Source organism: Pinus tabuliformis, chromosome 2_1 (assembly GCF_031772625.1).
Source record: "Pinus tabuliformis cultivar Carrire ecotype Pingquan chromosome 2_1, CPIR1, whole genome shotgun sequence".
NCBI lineage: Eukaryota > Viridiplantae > Streptophyta > Pinopsida > Pinales > Pinaceae > Pinus > Pinus tabuliformis.
This window is the reverse complement of record NC_142299.1, coordinates 562,363,489-562,390,837: the sequence shown is the minus strand read 5'-3', so window position 1 is coordinate 562,390,837 and position 27,349 is coordinate 562,363,489.

Here is a 27,349-nt window from a genome sequence, read left to right as displayed (position 1 = left end):
CTTTCACCACCAGAATTGATCTCGCAGATCTCCCACTGAACAGGGTCTACCACAGGCCCGAGCGAAACCCCTCAGCAACAAAGGCGTCCCCTTGAAGCCAAAACAGCTCTGATACCAAATGTAGGTTTTAACCCTGTACATAAATTACCTGCATACGAATTCTTAAACAAAGAAAATAAACAATGCGAGAGCATAACCCATAAAACACATATGCACAGAGATTTTTCCCTGGATCCCAAAACCGGGACTACCAGCTTGATTTTTCATTATGTTCCTTTCAATGTTAAAATACATATTTATACATGCCGAAGCATCCAATACAATGAACCGAAAAACCATCGCGTCCAATACCATGTGCGAAAATCATGCACAAAACCATAGGTAGGTTTGCCCAACCTAATATAGGGTCCAAAAAAAATTTTCCCGGGGCGCTGCCCCGAACCCCATAGAGGGGGGCTACCCGCCTCCCTCAAACCCCCCGAACAGGGGGGCTACCGCCCCCCCTGTGACCCCCCCACTGCGCGATTGGCGCAACGAAGGGGGCTTCCGCCCCCCTCTAGCCCCCCATTTAACTACGTAGGTTAGTCGTGGAAAGAATATAACACAACCCAACAATGGGTAGCAACTTAGCATTTTTTATACGGCCGCACCCTCGCCCAACGACCCACACGAACGGGTTCACGCGGGCACACTCAAACAACCTGCCCAAACGACCGAAACGAAGCGACAAGGGAGAGCCGGGCAAACGAGCTGCACTGTCATGCCCCCAAGCCTACGGTAGTCTTCCAACCGTGCCCGGCGGGGTGCGGCACCACCCTGCACTTTCTTTTTTCAATACTTGTGCACATGGACTATGCCTTAACCGATCTAAACATGCTTTAACTGTTATCTTATAACCATATGAAAGCATTAATCTTCATAATTCATCATAAACCATTCTTAACATTTTCATGTGCAATTAAACCGAATAACAATTGAAAACAACCGTGTAGAATGGGAGGGGCAACTCCCGAACGAGTCCGCCCAAATAATAATAATATATTATGAAACCTTCAGTAATACATTGTACAAGTGTGCCGGGAAAAGTCCACGGCCAACACTTAGAAATATTACAATCAAGGCAACCTGCCTTCTACATACACAATTATGCACCTTTGCCTATGAGCGGGTACCCACACGGGTCACCAAGACACTCACACAATTCTGCACCAAACCATGTATAGAATCCTCCTCAACCGTGACCTCTTTCACATAACCCAATCCAAGATATGCGAGACTTCCTTATTCCTTATGCGCATGAGGAATGCGCATATCCTCCAAGGCTTCGCACTTTTCTTCTTGTGTCTTATGCGAGGAGACTTGAGCGAAGTTCGATGGCTAAATGAAGCCTCCTCTCCTCTTATTTATATGCTCTCAATGTATGTTTTTAAGAGGGGGTGTACAGCCCCTGGCCGACCCCCATATTTACCACATACACCCACCAACATCCATTAAACACGTCGGCTTCACTTTATATCCATCGCATATACGTTCTTCTTATGTTTTAATGGGGATGCATCACTCATGGCTGACCCCATTATACATATAAGTCCACGTATACATATTATTATATTTTATTTCAATGCGTATAAGCCTTCACAAGATCATACATATGCCCATAACATACATAAAGTTATGTCGGCCTTCATTACGTGTAAAACCTTCCCAACCAAGGTATAAACACTTCGCATCATCCATTATTTTGCTAAGTGTCATGCGTGCTCAAGTATGTCGCACTTCGTCACAAGCTTTCGTCGCATTGTGTCAACCTCCCGTCGCACTGCAACCGCAGCTCACCGTTTCGTCGCACGCTGCCCACTACCTTTTGTTGTTCATCGCATCCGCCCGTCCATCGTATGCCGCTGCCCATCGTGTAGCAAGGTGCACGCCCATCGTGCACGGGTCGCCCGTCGGGGCGCCCGCCCATCGCTCACGGGTCGCCCGTTCACCTTGTCCGCCAGCTCACCGTGCACGGGTCACTCACTCGGGTCGCCCGCCCGTCGTGCACGGGTCGCCCAAGTGTCGGAGGTAGCTCGCCCGCTTGTCGCACTGCCCATCATCGTGCCAAAACGTATCCGTCATTATGCCAAGAAGCATCTGTTGTCATGCACAGGGTGCCTGCCCATCGTGCACGCCTGCCCGAGACTCAAGGGCCTTACATTCTCCTCCACCTAAAATCGTTGTCGTCCTCGACAACATCCCATCTCCGTAGCTCTCCACCAAGATCATCAACGGGAAGTCATCTCGATCACCATATGATGTCCTCATGTGAACTGCTGCCATGATACTCCAACATAATGACAACACATCTCTGTACATGCCGGCCTCCATGTCTGAACTAGTTGGGTAGCTAATCCAACCATCACGCCCAAACAATGAGAATGCACATCCTCATGTCACCATCAGTCGTTCCTCAAGGCATCCTGTCACATCCTCGACTCATCAAGAATCAACCTCCATAATCCATGCGCAGGTCCATGGAACTCCATCCACCTCATCTGCAACATGCTGTCCACGGTGTGTCAGTGTCAATGTGCTACAAGTGATCAACCACATCTATCCCAATATCATCATGTGCGTAGAGTAGTTGAGTCTCGGCTCAACCCATGCCCAAGTACAGCCACCAAGGCATCATCGTCGTAACTTCATCATTCCAAGGTGTCTCATATCGATCCTCCTCATCAAGTCACCCTTCCAAGCCATGCCCATACATGTACTTTTGAAGTATGCATCCCATACTACATCAAAGTCTCTGACCTCAGCTCCTCAATGCTTCAAATCCTCTAAGTCCACCATGTATGAAGTCTCCCAAAAGTCACAACGATCTCATGTCATCATGAGCTCCATAAACCATCCCCAACCAACACCTCAGCAAGCATACAAGTCTCGGCCAAAAGGTCCCTGCAAGATGCCTCAGCTCTCCATGTAGTAGGAATGCTCCATAGTTGCTCACAACTCCCTCCAAGTAATCAACTCTAGATGTGCCCCATTCAGGTCCATGAAGCTCTCTTCATCATCTACAATGTGCCATCCTCAAGTCTCCAACCTGATGTCCATGACTTTGTTGCCCATGTAGTCCAACCAAGTACATCACAACATCGGTCATCCTCATCCAAGCTGCAATCTTTGGTTTAGTGAACTCGGTCACCCAACTATATCAACATCATCATGAGTCCCTTCCATCACAGCTTCTCTACCAAGGTGTCCATTAAGACTATCTCTTGGTCTCGGCCATGAGAAGTCCACCCAAAAGTGTGCCCTTCAACTTGTCCATGAGTCATGCCGGGCACTTAGCCATGTGGCTAAAGCATGACCCAAATCATCCATAATGTTCATCAAGTTCCTCCCTTGTCTTGGGGTCTTGCACCTTCCATCTCAAGGTAGCAAGCAACCTCAACAAGTCCTTCAATAGTTGACAATCCTCGCTTCTCCATACAAGGTCCCATCATAGTCATCCATGGTAAGATATCCCCTTGCTTAGGCAAGCTGATCTTGCCCTCTCCTACACATGATCCATCTACCAAATGCCCAAATGAAACACAAGTATCCATACTTAATTTATCAATATGAGGCTCCTCCATATGAGTGACCTCACCCATCCATGTCGATAAGCTACACGATCCTGGTTCAACTTGATCACCTTCAAGTTCTGCCTCCATCGAGTCCTCATCATCATGTGGTCCTTCCATGTGAGTGTCCATCCATGCTGCCAAACTGTATGATCCTGGTTCAACTTGATTAAACTCAAGTTCGGCCTCCATCATATCCTCATCATCACATGGTCCTTCCATATGAGTATCTTCGTCGGTCCATGTCCATGAGCTACATGATTCTGGCTTAGCTTGATTATCTTCAAGTCTAACCTCCATCATAGTTAAGTCTTCAACATCTTCGGCCATCATGACTTCCTCTTCTTGGTCTGCAACTTCATCTTGTTCCGTTGCCTGACTGATTTGAATAAGTCCATCTCGTCCAAGCATCACATCAATGCCATCTGTATTTATCACTACGAAGTCCAGCTGACCTCTACATCTTTCCATCTGTACAGGTACACCTTGTATCGAGCCTACTGCCAGATTCCATGAGGTTATTTCCCAGTTCTCCATAGTAGATATCATCCCCACTTCTTCTACTAACCATGCCGATATAAGGTTATATGAGCCACCTGTGTTTGCCAACGCTTGAACATCTTTGCCACAAATCTTCAAGGTTACAAGACCTCGGTTGTTCTCCATGACGTTATCTTCACCTATCAACTGCCACGAGCAACCTTTGCTCTGATATGTTTCAACACTTGAACCTTGTTCAAGTCTCCACGAGCAACCCTGCTGACCAGCTCCGACCGAGCTCTAATACCACCTGTCACGCCCCCAAGCCTACGGTAGTCTTCCAACCGTGCCCGGCGGGGTGCGGCACCACCCTGCACTTTCTTTTTTCAATACTTATGCACATGGACTACGCCTTAACCGATCTAAACATGCTTTAACTGTTATCTTATAACCATATGAAAGCATTAATCTTCATAATTCATCATAAACCATTCTTAACATTTTCATGTTCAATTAAACCGAATAACAATTGCAAACAACCGTGTAGAATGGGAGGGGCAACTCCCGAACGAGTCCGCCCAAATAATAATAATATATTATGAAACCTTAAGTAATACATTGTACAAGTGTGCCGGGCAAAGTCCACGGCCAACACTTAGAAATATTACAATCAAGGCAACCTACCTTCTACATACACAATTATCCACCTTTGCCTATGAGCGGGTACCCACACGGGTCACCAAGACACTCACACAATTCTGCACCAAACCGTGTATAGAATCCTCCTCAACCGTGACCTCTTTCACATAACCCAATCCAAGATATGCGAGAATTCCTTATTCCTTATGCGCATGAGGAATGCGCATATCCTCCAAGGCTTCGCACTTTTCTTCTTGTCTCTTATGCGAGGAGACTTGAGCGAAGTTCGATGGCTAAATGAAGCCTCCTCTCCTCTTATTTATATGCTCTCAACGTATGTTTTTAAGAGGGGGTGTACAGCCCCTGGCCGACCCCCATATTTACCACATACGCCCACCAACATCCATTAAACACGTCGGCTTCACTTTATATCCATCGCATATACGTTCTTCTTATGTTTTAATGGGGATGCATCACTCATGGCTGACCCCATTATACATATAAGTCCACGTATACATATTATTATATTTTATTTTAATGCGTATAAGCCTTCACAACATCATACATATGCCCATAACATACATAAAGTTATGTCGGCCTTCATTACGTGCAAAACCTTCCCAACCAAGGTATAAACACTTCTCATCATCCATTATTTTGCTAAGTGTCGTGCGTGCTCAAGTATGTCGCACTTCATCACAAGCTTTCGTCGCATTGTGTCAACCTCCCATCGCACTGCAACCACAGCTCGTCGTTTCGTCGCACACTACCAGCTACCTTTTGCTGTTCATCGCATCCGCCTGTCCGTCGTATGCCGCTGCCCATTGTGTAGCAAGGCGCGCACCCATCGTGCACGGGTCGCCCGTCGGGGCGCCCGCCCATCGCTCATGGGTCGCCCACCCATCGCTCACGGGTCGCCCACCCGGGTCGCCCGTTCACCTTGTTCGCCGGCTCACCGTGCACGGGTTGCTCGCCCGAGTCACCCGCCCGTCGTGCACGGGTCGCCCAAGTGTCGGAAGTAGCTCGTCCGCTTGTCACACTGCCCGTCGTCGTGCCAAAACGCATCCGTCGTCGTGCCAAGAAGCGTCCGTTGTCGTGCACGGGCACCCGCCCATCGTGCATGCCTTCCCGAGACTCAAGGGCCTTACATGCACGAACGTGCACAAAGCCAACCTCGGGTCACAACTTAGATTTTTTGATACGGGCTCGTTCGCCCGGGCGCGCCCTCGCCCGAACGACCCGCCCGAACGAGTTCACGCGGGCGCCATCAAACGACCCGCTTGAACGACCGAAACGAAGCGACAAGGGAGAGCCAGGAAAACGAGCTGCACGAACGTGCACAAATCCAACCTCGGGTCACAACTTAGCATTTTTGATACGGGCACACCCTCGCCCGAACGACCCGCACGAACGAGTTCACGCGGGCGCCCTCAAACAACCCGCCCGAACGACCGAAACGCAGCGAAAAGGGAGAGTCAGGCAAACGAGCTGAACGAACATGCACAAAGCCAACCTCGGGTAACAACTTAGCATTTTTGATACGGGCTCATTCGCCCGGGCGTGCCCTCGCTCGAACGACCCTCCCGAACGACTACACGCGGGCACCCTCAAAGGACCCGCCCGAACGACCCAAACAAAGCGACAAGGGAGAGCCGGGCAAATGAGCTGCACGAACGTGCACAAAGCCAACCTCGGGTCACAACTTAGCATTTTTTATACGGGCTCGTTCGCCTGGGTGCGCCCTCGCCCGAACGAGTTCACACGGGCGCCCTCAAACGACCCGCCCGAACGACCCAAACGAAGTGACAAGGGAGAGTCAGGCAAACGAGCTGCACGAACATGCATAAAGCCAACCTCGGGTCACAACTTAGCATTTTTGATACGGGCTCGTTCGCCCGGGCGCGCCCTCGCCCGAACGACCCGCCCAAACGAGTTCACGCGGGCACCCTCAAACGACCCGCCCGAACGACCCAAACGAAGCGACAAGGGAGAGCAGGGAAAACGAGCTGCACGAACGTGCACAAAGCCAACCTCGGGTCACAACTTAGCATTTTTTATACGAGCTCGTTTGCCTGGGCGCGCCCTCGCTTGAACCACCCGCCCGAACGAGTTCAAGCGGGCGCCCTCAAACGACCCGCCCGAACGACCCAAACGAAGCGACAAGGGAGAGCCGGGCAAACGAGCTGCACGAATGTGCACAAAGCCAACCTCGGGTCACAAATTAGCATTTTTGATATGGGCTCGTTCGCCTGGGCGCGCCCTCGCCCGAACGACCTGCCCAAACGACCTGCCCGAACGATTTTGCATGGTCGCCCGAATGACCGAAACGAAGTGACAAGGGAGAGCCGGGAAAACGAGCTGCACGAACATGCACAAAGGCAACCTCGGGTCACAACTTAGCATTTTTTGATACGGGCTCATACGCGCGGGTGCGCCCTCGCCCAAACGAACCGCCCGAACGAGTTCACACGGGCGCCCTCAAATGACCCGCCCGAACGATTTTGCATGGGCGCCCGAACGACCGAAACGAACTGACAAGGGAGAGCCGGGCAAACGAGCTGCACGAACGTGCACAAAGCCAACCTCGGGTCACAACTTAGCATTTTTGATACGGGCTCATTCGCCCGGGCGTGCCCTCGCCCGAATGAGTTCACACGGGCGCCCTCAAACGACCCGCCCGAATGATTTTGCATGGGCGCCCGAACGACCGAAACGAACCGACAAGGGAGAGCCGGGCAAACGAGCTGCACGAACGTGCACAAAGCCAACCTCGGGTCACAACTTAGCATTTTTCATATGGCCCTCGCCCGAACGAGCTCACACGGGCGCCCTCAAACGACCCGCCCGAACGAGTTCACACGGGTGCCCTCAAACGACCGCCTGAACGATTTTGCATGGGCGCCCGAACGACCGAAACGAACCGACAAGGGAGAGCCGGGCAAATGAGCTACACGAACGTGCACAAAGCCAACCTTGGGTCACAACTTAGCATTTTTGATACGGCCCTCGCCCGAACGACCCGCCAAACGAGTTCACACGGGCGCCCTCAAACGACCCGCCCGAACGAGTTCACACGGGCGCCCTCAAACGACCCACCCGAACGACCCGCCCGAACGAGTTCACATGGGCGCCCTCAAACGACCCGCCCGAATGATTTTTCATGGGCGCCCGAACGACCGAAACGAACCGACAAGGGAGAGTCGGGCAAACGAGCTGCACGAACGTGCACAAAGCCAACCTTGCGTCACAACTTAGCATTTTTGATACGGCCCTCGCCCGAACGACCCGCTCGAACGAGCTCACACAGGCGCCCTCAAACGACCCGCCCGAACGACCCACCCGAACGACCTGCCCGAACAACCCACCCGAATGACCCGCCCAAACGTGTTCACACGGGCGCCCTCAAACGACCCGCCCGAACGACCCACCCGAACGACCCGCCCCAACGAGTTCACACGGGCGCCCTCAAACGACCCACCCGAACGAACCACCCGAATGACCCGCCCGAACGAGTTCACACGGGCGCCCTCAAACGACCCGCCCGAACGACCCACCCGAACGACCCGCACGAACGAGTTCACACGGGCGCCCTCAAACGACCCGCCCGAACGATTTTTCATGGGCGCCCGAACAACCGAAATGAACCAACAAGGGAGAGCCGGGCAAACGAGCTGCACAAACATGCACAAAGCCAACCTTGGGTCACAACTTAGCATTTTTGATACGGCCCTCGCCCGAACGACCCGCCCGAACAAGTTCACACAGGAACCCTCAAACGACTTGCCCGAACGACCGAAACGAACCGACAAGGGAGAGCCGGGCAAATGAGCTGCACGAACGTGCACAAAGCCAACCTCGGGTCACAACTTAGCATTTTTGATACGGGCGCACCCTCGCCCGAACGACCCGCACGAACGAGTTCACGTGGGCGCCCTCAAACGACCCGCCCGAACGACCGAAACGAAGCGACAAGGGAGAGTCGGGCAAACGAGCTGAACGAACATGCACAAAGCCAACCTCGGGTCACAACTTAGCATTTTTGATACAGGCTCGTTTGCCCGGGTGCGCCCTCGCCCGAACGACCCTCCCAAACGAGTTCACGCGGGCGCCCTCAAAGGACCCGCCCGAACGACCCAAACGAAGTGACAAGGGAGAGTCGGGCAAACGAGCTGCACGAACGTGCACAAAGCCAACCTCGGGTCACAACTTAGCATTTTTCATACGGGCTCGTTCGCCTGGGCGCACCCTCACCCGAACGAGTTCACACGGGCGCCCTCAAACGACCCGCCCGAACGACCGAAACGAAGCGACAAGGGAGAGCCGGGCAAACGAGCTGCACGAACGTGCATAAAGCCAACCTCGGGTCACAACATAGCATTTTTGATACGGGCTCGTTCGCCCGGGCGTGCCCTCGCCCGAACGAGTTCACGCGGGCACCCTCAAACGACCCGCCCGAACGACCCAAACGAAGCGACAAGGGAGAGCTGGGCAAACGAGCTGCACGAACGTGCACAAAGCCAACCTCGGGTCACAACTTAGCATTTTTGATACGGGCTCGTTCGCCCGGGCGCGCCCTCGTCCAAACCACCCGCCCGAACGAGTTCAAGCAGGCGCCCTCAAACGACCCGCCTGAACGACCCAAACGAAGCGACAAGGGAGAGTCGGGCAAACGAGCTGCACGAACGTGCACAAATCCAACCTCGGGTTACAAATTAGCATTTTTGATATGGGCTCGTTCGCCCGAGCGCGCCCTCGCCCGAACGAGTTCACACGGCGCCCTCAAATGACCCGCCCGAACGATTTCGCATGGGCGCCCGAACGACTGAAACGAAGCGACAAGGAAGAGCCGGGAAAACGAGCAGCACGAACATGCACAAAGCCAACCTCAGGTCACAACTTAGCATTTTTGATACGGGCTCGATCGCCCGGGCGCGCCCTCGCCCAAACGACCCGCCCAAACAAGTTCACACGGGCGCCCTCAAACGACCCGCCTGAATGATTTTGCATGGGCGCCCGAACGACAGAAACGAACCGACAGGGGAGAGCCGGGCAAACGAGCTGCACGAACGTGCACAAAGCCAACCTTAGGTCACAAATTAGCATTTTTGATATGGGCTCGTTCGCCCGGGCGCGCCCTCGCCCGAATGAGTTCACACGGGCGCCCACAAACGACCCACCCGAATGATTTTGCATGGGTACCCGAACGACCGAAATGAACCGACAAGGAAGAGCCGGGAAAACGAGCTGCACGAACGTGCACAAAGCCAACCTCGGGTCACAACTTAGCATTTTTCATATGGCCCTCGCCCGAACGAGCTCACACGGGCGCTGTGACGCCCTTGCGACTTGGGCAAGTGCGCGACGGGCAAAACACCTTCACACGACGGTTTGGTGGGCGACCTGGGTGGGCGACCCGTGCACGACGGGCGGGCGACCCATGCACGACAGGCGGGCGACCCGTGGGCGACCCATGCGTGATGGACGGGCGTCCCGGGCGGGCGACCCGTGCACGGTGAACCGGAAAACACATACGACGAGCTGAGGTTGGGCGCAGACACCCGACGAACTGCGGACGAGCTGTGGTGAGTTGGTACATGGGTGCGGCCACCCGACTCGGTGAACAAGCATGACGGTTGAGGTTCGGGCGCGACGAACCGAAGAACCAGTGCGATAGGCAGAAGGGTGACCCACACCCGACGGGCGGGCGACCCATGGGTGACCCGCGCCCGATAGGCGGACAACCGGGCGACAGACATGGCGATGGCGTTATGTGGTGGACGCGGTATGGTTCAACGAAGGCGCGACACGGTTTCAGCAACGGACGACGAGTGCGAAGGGTGGGCGCCCCTTCATACGACGGGCGGATAGTGTGACAGCAACCGGGCGACGTGCGACAAGTGCGAACAACAATGCGACATTAAGGTGAGCTGGCTGCGACGTTATGGAGCGCACATGTTACACTTAAGGATTATGCGATGGAGTGTTGCAGACTTTATAAGGGGCGTGGGAAGGCCTTACCCTTGGGCAAAGGCCGACCCACTAAAATATAAAGTAGGGGCTCCAAAGCATGAATTATGGGGTCGGCCCAAGAGCTGACACCCCTTCACCAAATGGTTAGGAAGCCTATATATGGATGGCGCAGAGACTCCATTTGGACATCAAGCACTTCGCTCACTCTTTGCATTCGATCTAGAGGTAAAGAAGATGCAGTAGAAGTGCGCATCTCTCATGTGCATAAGGAGAAGTGTGCAGTTTTACCAAGAGACTGTTTGAGAACGACGGTACACGGTAAAAGGACAGTTCGGTGCAGAATTGACTTGAAGGAGTTCTGGTGGCTCGGGTGAGCACGCTCCTACCAAGGGAGGTTGGCATTGGATTGTAAAAGGCGGTCTTGCCTTGTTGTAATATTTCTAAGTGTTGGTCATGGTCTTTGCCCGGCACACTTGTATGGTTGTATTATTGAAGATTTCATAATATATTACTATTGGGCGAACTCGTTCGGGAGTTGCCCCTCCCCATATAATTGTGTGCAATTGTTATGTTTACGGGTTAATTGCATATTGATTATGAACATGTATGAAGATTAATGCATTTTACTTGATTGAAGAAAATAAGTTAAGTGTGTTAATGTGGGAAGGCGTAGTCCATATGTATGAGTATTGTTAAAAAAGAAAATACACTGTGGTGCCGCACCTCGTCGGACACGGTTGAAATACTACCGTAGACCTGGGAGCGTGACAGGTGGTATCATAGCTCGGTCTAGAGCTGGTGAGCAGGGTTGCTCGTGGAAACTTGGACAAGGTTGTCTTGGTTGAAATTGAAGGTGAATCTGCTTGATCTAAAGTAGGTGACTTGGCAATATGGAGAAGGTCAATAAAGCAGTGATGGTAGATGATGGTGAATCCAGCCATAGTGCAGTTAAGGCCTTCTGGTACGAAATATTGGTACATATGAGTCGATGGAGTTATAACTGGGTTACGATGCAAGCAGAGAACATGAAGATTCGAGAAAGCTGTTTGGAACTAAGGAGGGAACTTGAAGAACTCAGAAGCCAATGCGGAAGCATGACAAGTGTCAAACTCAATGAGTTTGATGAAGAGATCCAACAAGGTAGACTTGATCTTCAAGAGCTCTTTGAGGAAAGATCCTGGTTGAGGAAGGAAAGTGCTAAGGTGGAAGCCAAGGTCAAGCAAATTGAGGAAGAGATAATGAAGAAACTTCTTGGCAAGAAGATCATTGTGATTGAGGAGGAAGAACTTGATTATATTGACAAGTTGGAGACTCACTACATGGAACATCCAGAAGATATCCGGAAGTTTAGTTCCATGGACTTGGTCGATGAATACTTGGTTGGTACATTTGAACAGAACACGGTGGAAGGAAAGCTTGAGGTGAGTTAAGCTAGACCAGGGCCGAGTTCCCTAGAAGAGCCAAGCAAGGAAGTAAGATATCTTAAGAGAAATGTCGAAAAGGAACATGAGCCTATTGACACTTCTGAGACCGAATTTTTGAAGCAGGTTGCTGAGATAAGGCGCAAAACGAAGCCAATAGAGGAAGATGGTTCCTTGAAGTTAAGTTTTGTGCAGGTAACCGTGAAAGGCAAAAGGTTTGCAGCCTTGATTGATACAGGGGCTACTCATAGATTCGTAAGCAGAAAGGCAGCAAAGTCTTTTGGGAAGAAAGAAAAGATGGAGAGAGAATGTAGTGCCTTCAAAGCAGTTAACTCTTCCATTAGAGCTATTGATGGTGTGTTGAAAAACACTCAGGTAAAGGTAGGGTCTTGGTTCAGAAAGCTGGACTTGAGAGTTGTGGATATGGATGATCATTCTATGGTGTTGGGGTTGGACTTCATGAGACTTGCACAAGCCATACCAATGATGACCCGAGACCTTCTCTTGATCACAGCTGAGGGGAAGAACATGATGGTGCTGATGAATAGAAGAAGTTGCTTGGGGTATAGACCAAGGATGGCTTCTATGACCTTGTATCCCAAAGATCTGAATGTGAAGCATGGGGATGTGGAACCAAGAGGACTTGGGAGTGTGGTCCAAATGACGAAGGAGAGGAAACTTGTTGACTTCGTTGTAAAGGCTGGAAAGAAGAACAAAGGGAGTGAGGAGAGGACCTCACGAACTTGGAAACACTTGTTGGGAACATCTTCTACTAAAGGTTTTCACAAGGAAGTTGCAAATGAAGTAAGCCCGAGTGCTACTTCAGAAGCAGTGATTGGTGAAAATTATGAGGGTAGAGATCCTGCTGGGATAGTGGACTTTTGCAGATATGCTATGGGTATATATGACTTTCAGTTGACAAAAAACAAGCTAGAAGAGCTTGGATGTACATGTGAAGAGGTTGAAGCTGTGCACGAATACTTAAGGACACAACATCAATCTGACACATGGGTGGATGAGAGTCAGGGAGGAAACTTCCTGGCCCTTCTCTCTTCTTAGATGACATAGAAGATGGGGCTCATTGTTAAGCTGCTCATGGCAGTGAGCCCTCAAACATGGTTGAGCAGGTATGATGATCAGAACGTGCTGCAGAAAGATGGGGTTTCCATGGACCTGAGCATGGGATCGTGGAGATGAGTGTTGACACATGGCTAGGATGTGTAGCACTTGTTGGTATACATGGGAAGTTGGCACATGGAGATGACTTGGTGAAGACGGGACCTTATATATGTTGCAGTGATGTTTGCCTTATATGGAGGAGTCTACATCATGGTCGATGCAGTCTTGGTGGAGAGCCACTAAGATGGTATGTTGTCGGGACGACAACGTTTTCGTGTGGAGGAGAGTGTAACACCCTCGCGACTTGGGCAAGTGCGCGACGGGAAAAACACCTTCACACGACGGTTTGGCGTGCGACCTGGGTGGGCGACCCGTGCACGACGGGCGGGTGACCCGTGGGCGACCCGTGCACGACGGACGGGCGACCCGAGCGGGTGACCCGTGCACGGTGAACCCGCAAACACATACAATGAGCTGAGATTGGGCGCAGACACCCGACGAACTGCGGACGAGCTGCGGTGAGTTGGTACGCGGGTGCGGCCACCCGACCCGGTGAACAGGCATGGCGGTTGAGGTTCGGGCGCGACGAACTGAAGAACCAGTGCGATAGGCAGAAGGGTGACCCATGGGCGACCCACGCCCGACGGGCAGGCGACCCATGGGTGACCCACGCCCGATGGGCGGACAACCGTGCGACAGACATGGCGATGGCGTTATGTGGTGGATGCGGTATGGTTCGACGAAGGCGCGGCACGGTTTAAGCAGCGAACGACGAGTGCAAAGGGCGGGCGCCCCTTCATACGACGGGCGGACAGTGCGACAACAACCGGGCGACGTGCGACAAGGGCGAACAGCAATGCGACGTTAAGGCGAGCTGGCTGAAACATTATGGAGCGCACATGTTACACTTAAGGATTATGCGATGGAGTGTCGCAGACTTTATAAGGGGTGTGGGAAGGCCTTGTCCTTGGGCAAAGGCCGACCCACTAAAATATAAAGTAGGGGCTCCAAAGCATGAATTATGGGGTCGGCCCAAGAGCTGACACCCCTTCACCAAATGGTTAGGAAGCCTATATATGGATGGCGTAGAGACTCCATTTGGACATCAAGCACTTTGCTCACTCTTTGCATTTGATCTAGAGGTAAAGAGGACGCAGTAGAAGTGCGCATCTCTCATGCGCATAAGGAGAAGTGCGCAGTTTTACCAAGAGTCTGTTTGAGGACGACGGTACACGGTAAAAGGACAGTTTGGTGCAGAATTGACTTGAAGGAGTTCTGGTGGCTCGGGTGAGCACGCTCCTTCCAAGGGAGGTTGGCATTGGATTGTAAAAGGCGGCCTTGCCTTGTTGTAATATTTCTAAGTGTTGGCCGTGGTCTTTGCCCGGCACACTTGTATGGTTGTATTATTGAAGATTTCATAATATATTACTATTGGGCGAACTCGTTCAGGAGTTGCCCCTCCCATATAATTGTGTGCAATTGTTATGTTTACGGGTTAATTGCATATTGATTATGAACATGTATGAAAATTAATGCATTTTACTTGATTGAAGAAAATAAGTTAAGTGTGTTAATGTGGGAAGGCGTAGTCCATATGTATGAGTATTGTTAAAAAAGAAAATACACGGTGGTGTCGCACCTCGTTGGACACGGTTGAAAGACTACCGTAGAACTGGGGGCGTGACAGGCACCCTCAAACGACCCGCCCGAACGAGTTCACACGGGCGCCCTCAAACGACCACCCGAACGATTTTGCATGGGCGCCCGAACGACCGAAACGAACCGACAAGGGAGAGCCGGGAAAACGAGTTGCACGAACGTGCACAAAGCCAACCTCGGGTCACAACTTAGCATTTTTGATATGGCCCTCGCCCGAATGACCCGCCAAACGAGTTCACATGGGCGCCTTCAAACGACCCACCCGAACGACTTGCCCGAACGAGTTCACACGGGCGCCCTCAAACGACACGCCCGAACGACCCACCCGAACGAGTTCACACGGGCGCCCTCAAACGACCCGCCCGAATGATTTTTCATGGGCGCCCGAACGACCGAAACGAACCGACAAGGGAGAACCGGGCAAACGAGCTGCACGAACGTGCACAAAGCCAACCTTGGGTCACAACTTAGCATTTTTGATACGGCCCTTGCCCGAACGACCCGCCCGAACGAGCTCACACGGGCGCCCTCAAACGACCCGCCTGAACGACCCTGTAACACCCTCGTGACTTGGGCAAGTGCACAACGGGAAAAACGCCTTCACATGACGGTTTAGCGGGCGACCCGGGTGGGCGACCCGTGCACGACGGGCGGGCGACCCGGGCGGGCGACCCGTGGGCGACCCGTGCATGACGGGCGGGTGACCCGTGGGCGACCCGTGCATGACAGGCGGGCGACCTGGGCGGGCGACCCGTGGGCGACCCGTGCACGACGGGCGGGCGACTCAGGCGGGCGACCTGTGCACGGTGAACCGGAAAACACATACGACGAGCTGAGGTTGGGCGCAGACACCCGACGAACTGCAGACGAGCTGCGGTGAGTTGGTACGTGGGTGCGGCCACCCGACCCAGTGAACAGGCACAGCGGTTGAGGTTCGGGCGCGACGAACCAAAGAACCAGGGCGATAGGCGGAAGGGCGACCCACGCCCGACGGGCGGGCGACCCATGGGCGACCCGCGCCCGATGGGCGGACAACCGGGCGACAGACATGGCGATGGCGTTATGTGGTGGACATGGTATTGTTCAAAGAAGGCGCGGCATGGTTCAGCAGCGGACGACGAGTGCGAAGGAAGGGCGACCCGGGCGGGTGCCCCTTCATACGACGGGCGGACAGTGCGACAGCAACCGGGCGACGTGCGACAGGGGCGAACAACAATGCGACGTTAAGGCGAGCTGGCTGCGACATTATGGAGCGCACATGTTACACTTAAGGATTATGTGATGGAGTGTTGCAGACTTTATAAGGGGCGTGGGAAGGCTTTGCCCTTGGGCAAAGGCCGAACCACTAAAATATAAAGTAGGGCCTCCAAAGCATGAATTATGGGGTCGGCCCAAGAGCTGACACCCCTTCACCAAATGGTTAGGAAGCCTATATATGGATGGCACAGAGACTCCATTTGGACATCAAGCACTTCGCTCACTCTTTGCATTCGATCTAGAGGTAAAGAGGACGCAGTAGAAGTGCACATCTCTCATGCGCATAAGGAGAAGTGCGCAGTTTTACCAAGGGACTGTTTGAGGACGACGGTACACGGTAAAAGGACAGTTCGGTGCAGAATTGAATTGAAGGAGTTCTGGTGGCTCGGGTGAGCACGCTCCTACCAAGGGAGGTTGGCATTGGATTGTAAAAGGCGGTCTTGCCTTGTTGTAATATTTCTAAGTGTTGGCCATGGTCTTTCCCCGGCACACTTGTATGGTTGTATTATTGAAGATTTCATAATATATTACTATTCGGCGAACTCGTTTGGGAGTTGCCCCTCCCCATATAATTGTGTGCAATTTTTATGTTTACGGGTTAATTTCATATTGATTATGAACATGTATGAAGATTAATGCATTTTACTTGATTGAAGAAAATAAGTTAAGTGTGTTAATGTGGGAAGGCGTAGTCCATATGTATGAGTATTGTTAAAAAATAAAATACACGGTGGTGCCGCACCTCGCCGGACACGGTTGAAAGACTACCGTAGACCTGGGGGCGTGATAGGTGGTATCAGAGCTCGGTCTAGAGCTGGTGAGCAGGGTTGCTCTGGGAAACTTGGATAAGGTTATCTCGGTTGAAAATTGAAGGTGAATCTGCTTGATCCAAGGTTGGTTGTTCACACACTTGAAGGTTGGCAGTCAACAAGGTTCTTTCAGGTGACTCGGCAAGGATGTCTCTCTTAGAGAAATTGGGTTTTGCTACCATGGAAGAGTTTGAGAAAGAAATACTTGAAGATACGGAGAAGCTAAGGCAAGGATTCACAAATTGTGGCAGAAGGTTGTCTGAAACAAAGGGGAGTCTTCGTGCCTTGGTGGAAAAAGGGGCCTCGGACCTAGATGAGGAAGAAGCCCTTCGACTTACACAAGAAGGAATATTACTTGAAGAAGAACTCAAGGAAATAGGAATAAGGCATGCTTTGAATCGGAAAAAGAAGGATTGCTTAGTCCTTGAAAAACATCTCGAAATCTTGAAGGAGGAAATCAAGCTTAGAGAAAAACAAAAAGAAGGAAGTGGGGAAGGAACCTCACGATTTCAAGAAGACTTAGTGATAGAAATTTCTTCTACCAATGATCCTCACGATGAGACTGCAAGTGAAGGAGGCCCTAGTGCTACTTCAAAGGCAGTAATTGATGAATATTGCAGGGAAGAAGATCCGGAAAGAAACAGGTTGGAGTATGTTCAAATGAAGATTGGTGGAGCCGATGTACTCACTATGATCGATAGTGGGGCTTCACACAACTTCATGAGTGAAGATACTGCAAGGAGACTTTGGCTGAAGTTTGTACCAGTAAAGGCAAAAATGAAGACGGTGAATTCTCCTCCTATGGCAATCCTTGGTATGGCTGAAAAGGTGGACACTACACTTGGTGAATGGACCGGAAAGGTAGACTTCACCATACTGCGGATTGATGAGTATGAGGCAGTATTGGGGATGGAGTTCATGAAACAATTTGAAGCTATGGTTGTACCAAATTTGAGGAAACTCTTCATTTATGATGGAAGGGAAGATGTGCCCATTGGTGTTCCAACCATTGGTGTGACAAAACCTGATCATAAGTTAGGAGGAATGCAAATGGAGCACAAGGTAAAGGTGGACAAGCGGTTGTCTACAATGGAGGCAAAACTTGCAGAGCAGTCATTGGTCATCTGATCACTTTCAGATAGCATCTTGGACTTATCAAGAAGGCTAGAACTGGTGGAGGATGATGATAGTGATGATGAGTTATATGTGAGGCCGAATATCCAGAGGGAAGATCGGGAAGCATATCTATAAAGGATGGAAGTTGAGGATCCTGATAGATGGATTGAGCTGATTAGTGAGAGAGAGCCTCCAGGCTCTTCTCCCTCCACATCTTCTTAGATGACATACAAGATGGGGCTCATTGTTAAGTTGCTCATGGCAGTGAGCCCACAAACATGGTTGAGCAGTTATGATGATCAGAACGTGCTGCAGAAAGATGGGGTTTCCATGGACCTGAGCATGGGATCGTGGAGATGAGTGTTGACACATGGCTAGGATGTGTAGCACTTGTTGGTATACATGGTGTTGGTATCATCCAACCCCCTTTTTCCTCCTAAAAACATGTCATTTACCCATTCCTTTTCATCATATGTTCCTTAGAATCCTTGAAAATTAATTATTAATAGTCTTATAGTTATTAAAATGCATAGAAATTGATTTAGGAATCTTATGTTGAAGAATTAGAAGTTTTTGGTGAAATGGTTACAGGAAGTTTCAACATCGTGTAATCAGCTCATTGTTTGACATGTGTCACAGTAGCTGGACTAGAGCGAAAGGCATGGATGAAAAATAGAATGTCCAAGGATGGACAAACACCTATCTTACAGCCGGATCAACTCTCCTACATGCGCGGTCAACCCAGGTCAAAGCATGGCACACTGGCGACAAAGGCAGAAATAGCAGCTCATTCTATCTTGATTTAGTTTTTGTTCTTTTTGATCAGTTAGGATAGAAACATTTTGAAAAGCTCGATGTAATAAAAGCGGCAACAGCCAAATTCTGAATGTACATTCATTAATGACATGGTTATGTAAATACAGTCCGAGTAATGGATAGAAGGTTAATCGTTGTATCATCCTAAAAACTCTATTTTTGAACTTAATACTAAGAACCAGTTATAGTTCCGATTTGTGTCTCGTATATTGATTTGATAGCCGGTCGAATATAGTCCAGTGTACCTCTGGAACGCGGACGGGCCCTGCGTTCAACCGGTATACTGTTCTTTTCTATTTTATTTACACAGGTTATCATATGGTTTGATTTCGATTTCAATAAGTCTTATATGGTTTGCACAACAGTTACAATTACCTGGGTTTCGATTTCCATAGCTTTTGATTTCCATTGAATGTATATGGTTTTCGCTTATGGTTGGTTTGCGTTTATGGTAATGTTGGACAGTCATCACTGAGATCTGGAAGGGTGTCCTGTAAGGGATTCGATCCCTGTGTGTTTCTTAAAAGCACCATCATAAACTTTGTTTTCATTTCACAATTCATTTATGATCTCTGTATATTTTGATATTGTATAAATGTTAGCGAATGCTGGGTGTTTACTGAACAAGGGTTTTATGTGTAATATCTTTGTAAGGAGATTAAGATCATTGTTGCAGTGATACACAGTGTTTAGTTTCAGTGTGTGATTTGGTAAATGCATTTAATGATAGCATTGTAATCAGGTATATTAGCAGAGTGACCTGAGTGTTTGGATGATAGGTGACATATTCCAGTCTTCCGTAAAGAAGCCCTGTGACCTACATCATAACCACTTAGCCAACAATCCTTTATGTCTATATACTTTAGACGCATGCCTCTAAGCTTACGCATCCTGGTCGATAATTAATATAGTCTAGTCTAGTACCCTAGCTAGAACACTACATTTTGGCGCCGTTGTCGGGGAGGCGTACTTAAAGGATTCAAACAAAAAGAAAAAAAAAGTTCAACACACAAAAATAAACAAAAACACAGTTAGAAATCATGTTCATTTATGCCTAGATTTAGAGACAGTCAAGGGAGATTTGTAAAAACCCCCCACCATCTAAAAACTAACCCATCATCATCAGGAGCAAACTCTCTAGGGAATACAACACCAGCTGAGGAAGTTATCCAGACATTGGCAGAAAAATTTTATTCAGGACAGGAACTTACTCTTATTGAGAGGGAAACTTTATTCACACATAAATCACAGAAGAAGCACTTTCCTAAACCTTCTACACAAGGAGAAAGTAGTACAGTTACTGAACAATCTTCCTTCCTCCTTTTTCCACCAAGTGACACTGACACAGAGAGACCAATTAGAATGGCTAAGGAAGGATCTGGCTCAGTACCACGCCAAGGAGATGAAGAGGAGTCAACTTTTAAGTTCCCTATACATGAACCACAGGAGGATGAGGAGATCAAAATGAAAAACATACCCCCATCCGTCCTACCAAATTTCTATGGTATGGCTTCAGAGGATCCAGACTCATTCTTGTTCGAGTTTGACATTGTATGTCGAACTTATGGCTATACAGATGATGCCCATCGACTCAGATTGTTCCCAGCCACACTAAAGGCATCAGCCTTAAAATGGTTCATGGGGCTAGGTGAGCATGCTATAGTTGATTGGGATGGTATGAGGAGAATATTTCTAAGGAAATATCAGCCTTATTGCAGATCCAAAGACTCTAAAGATGATATCTTTAGAATGAGTCAGCAAGAGGATGAAACCTTAGAGGAATATTTAGAACGGTTTGTCTATAACTTACAAAAATCTAAACACCGAACTATGCCTCCTGATCTGGTCCGCACAGTATTCTTGAAAGGTATCCGAGAGGAATACATGGATGATCTCAACTTAATGAGCAAAGGTGACATTTCTGCCTTACCCTTTGAAGAAATCGCTGAGTTGTGCGAAAAGTATTCAAGGAGTAAAGCTAAAATGGGAAAGAGAAGCCTGTCATCAAGGGTCACAAAATCTGCCTCTGCAAGTGTTACAAGGGCCGAAATAGGGAATCTTTTAGAAGAGTTTAAAACAGATTTGTTAAGCACTCTAGGCAACCAAATTGACACTTTAAAAGCCAAGAAGAAACAAGAAGATGAAGATCATATCATGGCTATTTTCTGCCCAAAATGCCGAAAGAAACATGCATTAAAAGATTGCCCTCTAGAGAATATCCAAGTTTGTGCTTTCTGTACTGAACATCATGATATGTTTAACTGTCCTAAAGTTAAAATTTTGTAGAACTGTAATATGGCAGCCAATGCAGAGATGGAAAACGTGTATTACATGGGCACAAAGTGACCATGGCAGCCAAGGCCAGCAACCCAAGGTATGTTTCCAAATCAAAATCTGCAGTTTCCTATGAATGATCAAATGTATGCACAAAACTCATGGAATGTACCCATGCCATGGCAGCAACCACAAAACCAACCACAACACCAATGGAGACCGTCTCAACAGTACTCCCAATCTTATCATACATATCCTCAATCATACCCACCTTACTCACAACCATATCAACAATACCAACAGCTGTATCCATCACATTCTCAACCATATCAGCAGTATCCTCAGCAAGTTGTCTATCAGCCCCAACCTCCTCAACAAGCTCTGCCTGCTCCTCCACCAATAAATGCACCACAGTTGCAATTTCCAGCTAACTCACAACCTCCCAGACCCACTCAAATTCCTGCTCAAACTGTCCCAAATCCGAATTATAGAGCAGAGAGGCCAGCATACAATGTAGAAGAAGGAACCTCATATTCCACACTGCCTTTGCAAAACATTAATTTGAGGTCTGGTAGGGTGCTCAACAAAGATTCTCCAATAACAGATAATCAAGAAGAAAACTTAGAAAAGGAAAATGAAATGACAAATCAAAGAAAACCAAACAGTGATACCAAAGACAAACAGATGCAACCATTGCCTCCACCTTTTCCAGACCGATTGGTCCAAGTAAAACCACCACTGTCTACACCACAATTTGATGTCTTAGATGAACTTAAAAATGTCTACGTAAAAATCCCACTGCTGCAAGCTATCAAAGACATTCCTATCTATACCAAAGCCATTAAAGACATGTGCCTCAAAAAGTCTGCCAGGAAAAGGATTGATCCTCAAACCATTCATGTTTTAGGAAATTTAGCAGGCCTTATGACCAATACCATCTCCATGGAGAAGTATGTTGATCCTGGCATTCCCAAAGTGACCACCATCATTAACAACATACTGATTCCAAACACTTTGATAGATCTTGGAGCCGCGATTAATGTCATGACTCTTGAAACCATGAGAACACTCTAGCTCATGAATTTGCAACATACCACAATTGTTCTAGAACTAGCTGATAGGTCCAAAGTCATTCCTGAAGGGATTTTGGAAGACATCATTGTCTCACTGGACTCTTGGGAGTATCTAGTGGATTTCCTAGTCCTTCAACCCAAATCCAATTTAGGAGGACACCCTATCATCCTAGGTAGACCATGGTTAGTGACTGCTGATGCATTTATAGGATGTCGATCAGGCAACATGATCATTTCAAGGGGGACCGAAAGAAAACAACTCACCCTTTATCCATCGGCACAATCACTAGAAGTAACACATAACTTGTGGCTTGATGATAAATTTAATGATAAAGAAGAAGTACAATCTATTTTTAGCATTGACCAAATCTATGATTTCCAGGAAAACAATAATGATTTGGTAGAATTATTTCTTTCTCAACCTGATATGTCTGAAAATTTGAGAAATGAACAATATCATGCTGCAGATTTACTTCTGGCCCAAAGCTTTCAAGAAACATGCTTTATCCAATCATTGCAAACTACATTTCATGGCATTTTTCCAGCTCAATCCATCACCAATACACAAAGTCAGATCATAGAGATCAGTCCAGGGAAAACTCTGAACATAGGCAACCACCTAGACTCATCTCAACAAGAGAAATTGATTAAACTCTTGAGAAAATACCAAAATGCCTTTGCTTTGGACTACACCGATATGCATGGGATTCACCCCGACACATGCACTCACCACATCTATACAGATAGCACCATTAAACCAGTGAGGCAACCACAGAGAAGAAATAACCCCATGCTCCAAGATATTGTCAGAGAGGAGTTGCAAAAACTTTTGAGAGTTAATTTTATATATCCTATCTCTGACAGTCAGTGGGTATCCCCATTGGTTATAGTGCCCAAGAAAAATGGTAAGCGGCGCATTTGTGTTGATTACAGACAGCTGAACAAAGCAACGCTCAAAGATTACTTCCCACTGCCATTTATTGACCAAGTGTTAGACACCCTAGCTGGCAAATCATCATTTTCTTTTCTTGATGGTTTCAGTGGCTACAACCAGATCATGATAGCCTCTGAAGACCAGGACAAAACCACATTCACCTGTCCTTGGGGCACCTATGCCTACAATGTTTTGCCATTTGGACTTTGTAACGCTCCAGCTACCTTTCAGAGAGCTGTGTTAGCTATTTTCGCTGATTTAATTCATGATTGTGTTGAAGTTTACATGGATGATTTTTCAGTGTATGGAAATTCATTCAAACATGCATTAGAAAATCTTGAGAGAGTTTTGAAAAGATGTATTGAAGCTAACCTGTCCCTCAGCAATGGAAAGTGATTTATGATGTTAAACGAAGGGACAGTGCTAGGCCACTATATTTCTTTTCAAGGCATCCAGGTTGACCCAGCCAAGATCCAGATTATTGCTGATTTGCCAATTCCACAGAATCAAAGAGAGGTAAGAAGTGTTCTTGGGTATGCAAGCTATTGCCGCCGATTTATTGAAAATTTTAGTAAGATAGCTTTACCTTTGTTTAAACTTCTAACCAAAGATGTACTTTTCAACTGGAATGAGAACTTCCAACAAGCATTCGAACAGCTCAAAAAGAAACTATCCACCGCACCAGTCTTGAGAGGGCCTAATTGGAGCCTACCATTTCATACCTTTACAGATGCATCTGACACTGCAGTAGGTGCATCCTTAGGCCAAAAAGAGGAATATTTTACTTATGCCATTTATTTCATTAGTAAAAATCTAACACCTGCAGAGCTCAACTACACAGTTACAGAAAAGGAAACACTTGCCATCATTTATGCTGTGAATAAATTCCGACATTACATAACTGGTTATGAATTTTTTGTACATACTGATCATTTGGCCATTAGACATTTAATGAATAAACCAATAACTAGTGGCAAGGTTACCAGATGGTTACTATTGTTACAGGAATTTAACATCACAGTGTTAGATAGACCAGGCAAGGAGAACCAGGTGGCAGATTTTCTCTCTAGACTGCAAAATCCAGGTGAGGTTGTTCCAGTTGAAGATTCTTTTCCAGATGAAAACTTATTTGAAATTTCCATAGTAACTCCTTGGTATGCTGATTTGGCCAATTATTTGTCTACAGGAAGGACACCTCCACACTTTACTGCAAAGGAATGGAAGAGACTAGTCAAACAAAGTGCTAGATATTCATGGCTTAATGGCAACTTATTTTACATTGGTTTTGATATGATAATTAGGAGATGTGTAAGAAATGATGAGGTCATTGATATTTTAAAATCTTTCCATGATGAACCGTGTGGTGGGCATTTTGCAGCAAAGCGGACAGCATTCAAAGTTCTTACTCTTGGATACTACTGGCCATCCATTTTCAAGGATGCCAAGAAGTATGTAAAGAGTTGTGACAACTGCCAAAGAATGGGCAGGCCCACAGCTACCGATGAGATGCCCCTTCAGCCCCAAGTTCACTTAGAGCCATTTGACAAATGGGCTCTAGACTTTATAGGACCCATTAACCCAACCTCCAATGGTAAGAAGTACATCTTAGTATGTACTGATTACGTCACAAAGTGGGCTGAAGCAAAAGCACTGGCTAGAGCAACCGAACACACAGTAGTCAATTTCCTTTTTGAGGAGATTTTTGTGAGGTATGGAGTACCAAGGGAAATTGTGACTGATCAAGGTACTCAATTCACCTCAAAGCTAGTGAAGGACATCATAGACAGATACCAAATCAAGCATAGGAAAAGTACCCCTTACCATCCACAGGCCAATGGGCAAGTGGAATCCACAAACAAAACCTTGGAAGGCATCATTACTAAAATTGTTGCAATGAACCAGAAAAACTGGGAGGAGAAGCTCAAAGAAGCACTCTGGGCTTACAGGATTACCTGGAAAGATACTACAGGATTTAAACCATATCAGTTGGTGTACAGTAAAGAGGTAATGCTTCCTATTGAGTTCCAAATACACACTTTTAAACTGGCTGCAGATTTACAAATTGATTTGGACCAAGCACAAAAAGAAAGAATTCAGCAGTTGAACCAGCTGGATGAGATGAGGCAGCAAGCAGAGGAAATCACCATCCTCATGCAAAAACATAGGAAGCAGTGGCATGATGCACATATTAAGACAAAGCAGTTTAAGGAAGGTGACTGGGCTTTACTTTTTGATTCAAAGTTCAGAGATCATAAAGCTAAGTTCACCACCCATTTAATGGGCCCCTATGAAATTGTTCAGGCTTATGACAATGGTTCAATCAAGCTCAAAACTATTGATGGAGAAGGTCACTCCTTCACAGTCAATGGTCATCGCCTAAAACTCTACACCAAGCCCATCAGCAAGCAAGATTTTCTCCATACACTATCTCAGCAAAGAGAGGTTGAGGTACTGCAGCCCTCAGCTGCAGTATCACTGCCTTAGTTTAATTTTCTTTCAATTTCAAAGTTAAAAAGAAATAAAAAGAAATATAAAAAAATATATAAAACTAAAACTAAAAAAAAAATTAAAAAAAAAGAATATAAAAAAAAATAATGGGTTAGAGGTGAAAACCAGTCTTTGGCACACTCTAACCTCAAATTCCTACTTGAAAACCAGTCTCTGGTGGGTATGAATTCTCTTTCTTTTGTTTACAATTTTCTTTATCAGTTGAATCATGACTTGAGGACAAGTCAAAATTTTAGTCGGGGAGAGAGGCATCAACACTTTGTTCTTTTATCTCTCCATTGTAAATTCTTAAATATTTCTTATTCTATATCTTCACTGTAAATTTCCGAAGCAGCTTGTTCCAGCATTCCAGACTTCAATAAATAAGTTGTTTTGTCATTGTTTTATCTCATAGGGACCTGGTTATAAACATTATGCAGGGGGACCTGTTTTTTCCAGACAACTATGCTACCAACACCAGTAGTAAGGGACCTGTTTAAGACATTCAGAAGGGACCTGTTAAAGAAATTGACACCAAGGGCTACTTCAACAGAATTTCATCAAGTTTCTACAAGGATTTGGGCATCAAGACTCCATCAAAGGCACAAGCTCAGTGAACCTGTATCAATATAAGGAGATGCATGAACATTTTCAATTTTTCTCAAGGGACCTGTTACATTCAATTTTTCTCAAGGGACCTGTTACATTCAATCTTTCTCAAGGGACCTGTTATATCTTCAAATTTTTCTCAAAGGACCTGTGCATTCAATCTTCCTTAGAGGACCTGTTACAACAAGCAAAATAACAGTCAGAAAGGGACTAGCTACTCAACATGTCAATACAACAATGACCGACAAAAGAGTAATATGTTTCTTGTTCTTAAACATTTGATTTCTTAAGATTGATTTTTAATGTAACTTTGATAACTGTAAACTGTTATGGTTGATTTCAAGGACACCTACATTTCCTATCATCCCTTATTCCATCGATTCTCATCATTCTCATAACATCAACCCATTCATACTTCTAAAACCCATTATCAACACATCAACCTTGTCATACATCCCACAGTCATACCAACATCCTCCATCCGACCAAATACCATCTGGAATGGGACACGTGGCAGATTATGTTTTTAAATATAAAGGAAAGAGACAAATGTAAAGCGGCCTATCTATTTCATTCCACACAGCCAAATCATAACTCCACCACCCGACGTACCCAATGATTCAAGGGACTTCCCGAAACCATACCCAGCATTATATATACATGCTCCCAGCGTTCTTGTGGTGACATCTGTGTAAGCGTACAACACTCCTCCGTTTTCAAATGAATGAATATGCTGTGAAATGAGTACAGCCGGTTATCCCACAGTCATTCTCGCACTTGATTCCCATAATTTTCAAAGTATAATCGGGAGCAGTGAGCGCCGGAAGAAGCATTATCATTTAGGTTCGATTATTATCATTTGGGTCCGATTTACTCAATGAGGAATGGGAGCAGTGAGCGCTTAAAGAGAAAGTATAACCACCATGTTGCGATTTCCACCACATTCATAATACAGTCGACCAACCGAGCATCATATTGAAGACTAAGGAAAGCGATATACCAGGTAACCAGTTTGAAATTTCTTTGTTAAAATTGTAAGAACATAAACAGAGAAGGGTTAGAAGCACGACCCTCTGCC